General features: G+C 39.1%; 1 pseudogene; it reads left to right on the forward strand.

The window, feature by feature from the left end:
- The first annotated feature begins 1,454 nt into the window (after nucleotides 1-1,454).
- On the forward strand, nucleotides 1,455-2,412 carry LOC128566041 (olfactory receptor 52P1-like; annotated as a pseudogene).
- Nucleotides 2,413-6,114: the final 3,702 nt, after the last annotated feature.

Here is a 6,114-nt window from a genome sequence, read left to right on the forward strand (position 1 = left end):
CTTCTATTTAAGTGGAAGTCACTTCACCTCCTTTCTCTTGGGATAAATTAGACATATTTACATCTTACGAGCTAATTCATTGGAAATTAAAAGAGAATTTAAAAATATTTAAAAATGTTTACATTAATTATCCATACTATCATGTTTGTTTGCAAACCTAAGCAATGATACTTGACTTATCTATGTGTATAGCTCCAAGTGGATTCAGTTGATTTTTTTTTTTTAATCACAGCTCTCTGCTTATATGTTTGCTTCTCCAGAAACCTATGAATAGAATATGGAAAATCAAGTTTTCAAATGAAAAGTTGTCATTTAAGATTTGCAAAGGGATCAAGCTTAATAAATCCTTAAAAATGTTTGTACCTTGAAACTTCACTGGTTGTTGGTTTTATATTAAGTTGATTATAGGCTTCCTCTGTTATGTGTTAATCTCCAAATAACTAATTTTATATATTCTGATGAGAGTTTAAGCTCTGAATTTTTCTGAAATACTATATGACTCTTTGATGTGATTTTAAATTAATTACTAGGAAACAAAGTCATAGTAGCTATCTTACTGCAAAGATCCAAAAGACAGAATTATAGTTCCTTTGTTCTTTGTCCTAATTATGCAGATGAATTTGAGAGGCAGAGGCAAGGCTGACTCTACAGAAAGAGCCACTGATTACAAGAAATACATTGGACTTAATGGCAAGTGAAGTGATTATATGTGTATATAGTTATTTTAAATTACTTGACAGCACAAAGTAATACAATCCTCCATTATTTTTATATGGTGTGTTACCCTAACCATCTTCAAATATTCTTAACGAGTTAATCTAAAACTGGTGTAAGTTTACTTGTAACTGATGATAAAGCATTTTATGGTTTTTAATTTTGATATGCTTTATTCATATTGTTTAACATTTTGAGACCTTACTCTGAATTTCTGATTAAGTTATGCTGCCTAAGAATATCAGTTTCTTTCTTTCTTTTTCTTTCTTTCTTTTTTTTGGTAGAATATCAGTTTCTTAAAAAATTATTGCCTATTAAAATACCTCCTATTGGGGGGTGTTTGCATCTCCAAACTTTATCTCAATTTTCTTGATAAAAATAAGTTATGTTTATTCTAAGCCCATTTACTAAAACTGTTTATATCATAGATGCTGGTTTTGGCAAAAAGATGAGATTATCTTGTTGCTAACTGCTCCTTTTATAGGGAATCAAAATTATATAGCAGAAATATAAACAATAACAAAACTCAGAAAAAGCTCTCAAACTTCTCATTTGCAGCAAAGAATGCTGGAGCTCAGAATGATAAAGTGGTTTACTGGATGACTTACAAAGGTGTAGAAGAGTCACAATATTATTCATTGTGCCTACATCCCCCACAGGCAGGATGATGGAAGAGTCACTTTGTGATCCTGCTTTTCCTGGTGCCTTCATGTTAAACGTGCAACCTCTCAAGTTTTAACATGGGATACAATGCAACATACTATCACATCTCATCTTTCTTACTGGTTGGTATTCCCAATTTGGAATATTTTCACTGCTGGATTGGCATCCCTGTCTGCATCCTGTTTGCTCTGTCCTTGCTGGGGAACAGTGTAATCATTGTCACTGTCAAGCTAGAGACAAGCCTTCACCAGCCTATGTATTTCTTCCTTTGCATGTTGCCAATGAATGACATGGCTCTTGCCTCTGCTGCAGCACCAAAGATGCTTGGCATCTTCTGGTTTGATGCACATTGGATTGACTTTAATGTCAAATCTGCCTAGCACAATTGTATTTCATCCACACATTTTGCATTATTGAGTCTGCACTCCTAGTTGCCATGGCTTTTGACCGCTATGTAGCTATTTGCATCCCACTGCATCATACAACCATCCTGACAATACCAATGGTCATTAAAATGGGTCTGGTTGTTGCAATTCACGCAATATTTTTGGTTTTGCCTGGACCTATTCTCATTTACAAGCTACCATATTATACCAAATACATCATCAATCATGCCTACTGTGAGCATATGGCTGTGGTGAAGTTGGCCAGTGCCAATACCTTCATTAACAGGGTTTATGGACTCTCTGTGGCCCTTTCTGTGATGATATTAGACCTAGGACTCATAGCCACATCCTACATCAAAAAGCTCCAGGCTGTCTTCCGGCTCTCTTCCCAGAATGCCCGCTCTAAGGCACTGAGCACCTGTGCTGCCCATGTCTGCACTATTCTTGTCTCCTACACACCTGCGCTGTTTAGCTTCCTAACTCACCGCATTGGCAAGAAGGTACCTCCAAGCGTCCACATAATTTTTGCAAGTTTGTACCTTCTAGTGCCCCCACAGTCAATCCCCTGGTGTATGGGGTCAAGGCCAAGCAGATTCGAGACCGAGTGGTGAGTCTCTTTCTCTCACATAAGAAAATTTCTGAAGAGTAAAACCCTTAAACAGAAATTCATATTGGCGAAATGTGGTTCATGAAGTTATGGTATAAGAACAATGTCACCACCCTGTTTCCAAAATATTATCTCTTGATTTAGTTATGCTTTGCATCAGTGATATTTGATGTTGTCCACTGTTTTTGTGCTTATTTTATTTTTTTAATGTTTTTCCTTTCTTTTTTTTTTTTTAGAAATAATGGAATGGGGGGCGGAGCAAGATGGCAGCCGAGCAACAGCTTCCTTGCATCTGGGCACCGTGAGTCTGGGGAGATAGGACTCCAGGCATCTCTGGCTGGTGGGAACTGCCTATCATCACTCCTATAAGGATACAGGGAGTCAGCGAGAGACTTCTGGACCCCAAGAGGAGGACTAAAACAGTGGAAAACCGGCAAGTGGTCGCGTGTGTTCAATCCATCTAAACCCGCCCACAACTGTAAGTTCAGTAGCAGCGAGACTGCAAACCAGAAAGGCCTTACCTGTGAACTGTTTTGATGTCTTTGGACTTGGCACTGAGTTGAACTGCCTTGGGGAAGGCCTGAGCGGGAGTGCGGAGAACTTTGGCCGTTGTCTGGGGCCCCAGTCTGAGTCGCTGAGCCAGACGGAGCTAATAGTGTTTGGCGGTGGCTCACACGGATCCATTGTCAGTGATCTGCCCCGGCAAGCTCCGCCCTCAGGGTCGCAGAGCTAGAAACGGGTGGGAGCTGGTAACCCAGCAACCAAGTAGCCTAAGGGTGGGGTCTGAACCGCCTTGCAGCCCTAACCCTCAGGGGCAGAGTGAGACCGGTTTTGGCACACTGGGTAAGTGGATAGCCACTTCAGCAGTGATTGCAGCGAGAAAGCTGGGAAAGCTTCTGCTCAGCAAGTTTACAAGTTCAAAGTGCCTTTTAAGTGGGCTGAAGAGAGATTTAGGGTGTCTACCTGCTGGGGTTTGAGAAATCAGCAGCCTCCAGTCGTATCAGAACTGTGACTAACATCTCATACCCCAAAAGACCACGTGTTGCCCAGACAATATTCAACAACATATACAAACTGCTTTGTTTTTGGTTGTGAATTTTTTTTTCTTTTTTTTTGTTTGGTTGGTTTTTTTTGTTTATTTTGATGTTGTTGATGTTCTTTTGTTTCTTAATTTCAATCTTTTCCATACAGATCCCTTTTTCTTTCTCAATTTTTCTAGTTTAATTATAATTTCCCATTGCTGCCTTTTTTAATAACTACAACTTCATTTTTGCTAGTGTTTCTACCGCTATCACTTGGTTTTTCACCCAATTTTATCTCCATAAAGTTTTCTGTTTGCTTGTTTTGGTTTGATTTATAGCATTTTTGTCTTTCCTCTCTACTTGGTGGAGGTGGGGTACTGTGTCTGATCAGGTTAGCAAATAGCTGCTGACCTCAAGGGAACCACCCAACTGGGCACCCAACCCCCAGAAGGTGGGGTTTTTTAAGGTTGTGTCAAAGTACCCTACTGTACACCTATATTGCCCTGTCTCCCTCTTTCTGTGCCTCTCTTCTTTTTGTCAATATTCCTTATCCACACCCCCTCTCCTTTCTCTATCTTTCTTTTTTTTCTTATCACTTGGTCCTCCTTTCTTTCATCCCTTTTTTGCTCTTCAACCTTCTCACCTCTCTGGTCCTGTAACCCTTAGTCCACAGGCACAAGAACTTAAAGAGCAAGAGGAAGTGAAAGGAAAATTAGGGCAAGGAAACAGATAAAAGAAATCACACATGAGGAAGAATCACCAGAAAACTCCAGGCAACATGAAGAACCAGTCCAGAACAACCCCGACAAGGGACCATGAGGTAGCTACTGCAGAGGATTCCACCTATACAGAAATGTTAGGAATGACAGAAAGGGAATTTAGAATACACATGTTGAAAACAATGAAAGAAATGATGGAAACAATGAAGGAAACTGCTAATAAAGTGGAAAATAACCAAAAGGAAATCCTAAAACAGAATCAAATCAGAGATGAACGATATGAAGAATACAAAAAGGATATAGCAGAGCTGAAGGAAATGAAACAGTCAATCAGGGAACTTAAAGATTCAATGGAAAGTATCAGCAACAGGTTAGACCATGCAGAAGAAAGAATTTCAGAGGTAGAAGACAAAGTTCTTGAGATAACTCAGACAGTAAAAGAGGCAGAAAAGAAGAGAGAGAAAGCAGAACGTTTACTGTCAGAAATATGGGACTTTATGAAGCGTTCCAACATACGAGTTATAGGAATTCCAGAAGGGGAAGAAGAATGCCCCAGAGGAATGGAAGCCATACTAGAGAATATTATAAAAGAAAATTTCCCAAACATCACCAAAGAGTCTGACACACTGCTTTCAGAGGGATATCGGACCCCAGGTCGCCTCAACTCTAACCGAGCTTCTCCAAGACACATTGTGATGAACCTGTCCAAAGTCAAGACAAAAGAAAAGATTCTGCAAGCTGCCAGGAGTAAGCGCCAGTGGACCTACAGGGGCAAATCCATCAGAGTGACCTCAGACTTCTCTAATGAAACTTTCCAAGCAAGAAGACAATGGTCATCTATCTTTAATCTACTTAAACAGAACAATTTTCAGCCCAGAATTCTGTACCCTGCTAAACTAAGCTTCAAAATTGACAGAGAAATCAAATCATTTACGGATATACAAACATTGAGGAAATTCACCACAACAAGACCAGCTCTACAGGAAATACTTCAACCTGTTCTGCACACTGACCACCACAATGGATCAGCAGCAAAGTAAGAACTCAGAAATCAAAGGACAGAACCTAACCTCCATACTGATGCAAAAGATAAAACTAAGCAATGGACTCTCACCAAATAAGAAGAATAGAATACTACCACACTTATCAATTATCTCCATAAATGTTAATGGCTTGAATTCCCCACTGAAGAGACATAGATTGGCTAACTGGATTAAAAAACACAAGCCATCCACTTGCTGTCTGCAAGAAACACACATGGCTTCAAAAGACAAATTAAAGCTCCGAGTCAAGGGTTGGAAGACAATTTTTCAGGCAAATGGAATTCAGAAGAAAAGAGGAGTTGCAATCTTATTTTCAGATACATGTGGATTTAAGCAACTAAAGTCAAAAAAGACAAAGATGGTCACTTTATATTGGTCAAGGGAAAACTACAACAAGAAGACATTTCAATTCTAAATATCTATGCACCAAATTTAAATGCTCCCAGATTCTTGAAACAGACTTTACTCAGTCTGAGCAATATGAAATCTGATAATACCATCATAACAGGGGACTTTAACACACCTCTTACAGAGCTGAACAGATCCTCTAAACAGAAATTAAACAAAGATATAAGAGAATTAAATGAGACCCTAGAACAATTATGCTTGATAGACGCATATAGAACACTCCACTCCAAAGATAAAGAATATACATTCTTCTCACCACCCCATGGAACATTCTCCAAAATTGATCATATCCTGGGACACAAAACAAATATCAACAGAATCAAAAGAATTGAAATTTTACCTTGTATCTTCTCAGACCATAAGGCACTAAAGGTGGAACTCAACTCTAACAAAAATGCTCGACCCCACCCAAAGGCATGGAAATTAAACAATCTTCTGTTGAATAACAGATGGGTGCAGGAAGAAATAAAACAGGAAATCATTAACTTCCTTGAGCATAACAACAATGAAGACACAAACTACCAAAACCTGTGGGATACTGCAAAAGCATTT

Source organism: Nycticebus coucang, chromosome 14 (genome assembly GCF_027406575.1).
Source record: "Nycticebus coucang isolate mNycCou1 chromosome 14, mNycCou1.pri, whole genome shotgun sequence".
Lineage (NCBI taxonomy): Eukaryota > Metazoa > Chordata > Mammalia > Primates > Lorisidae > Nycticebus > Nycticebus coucang.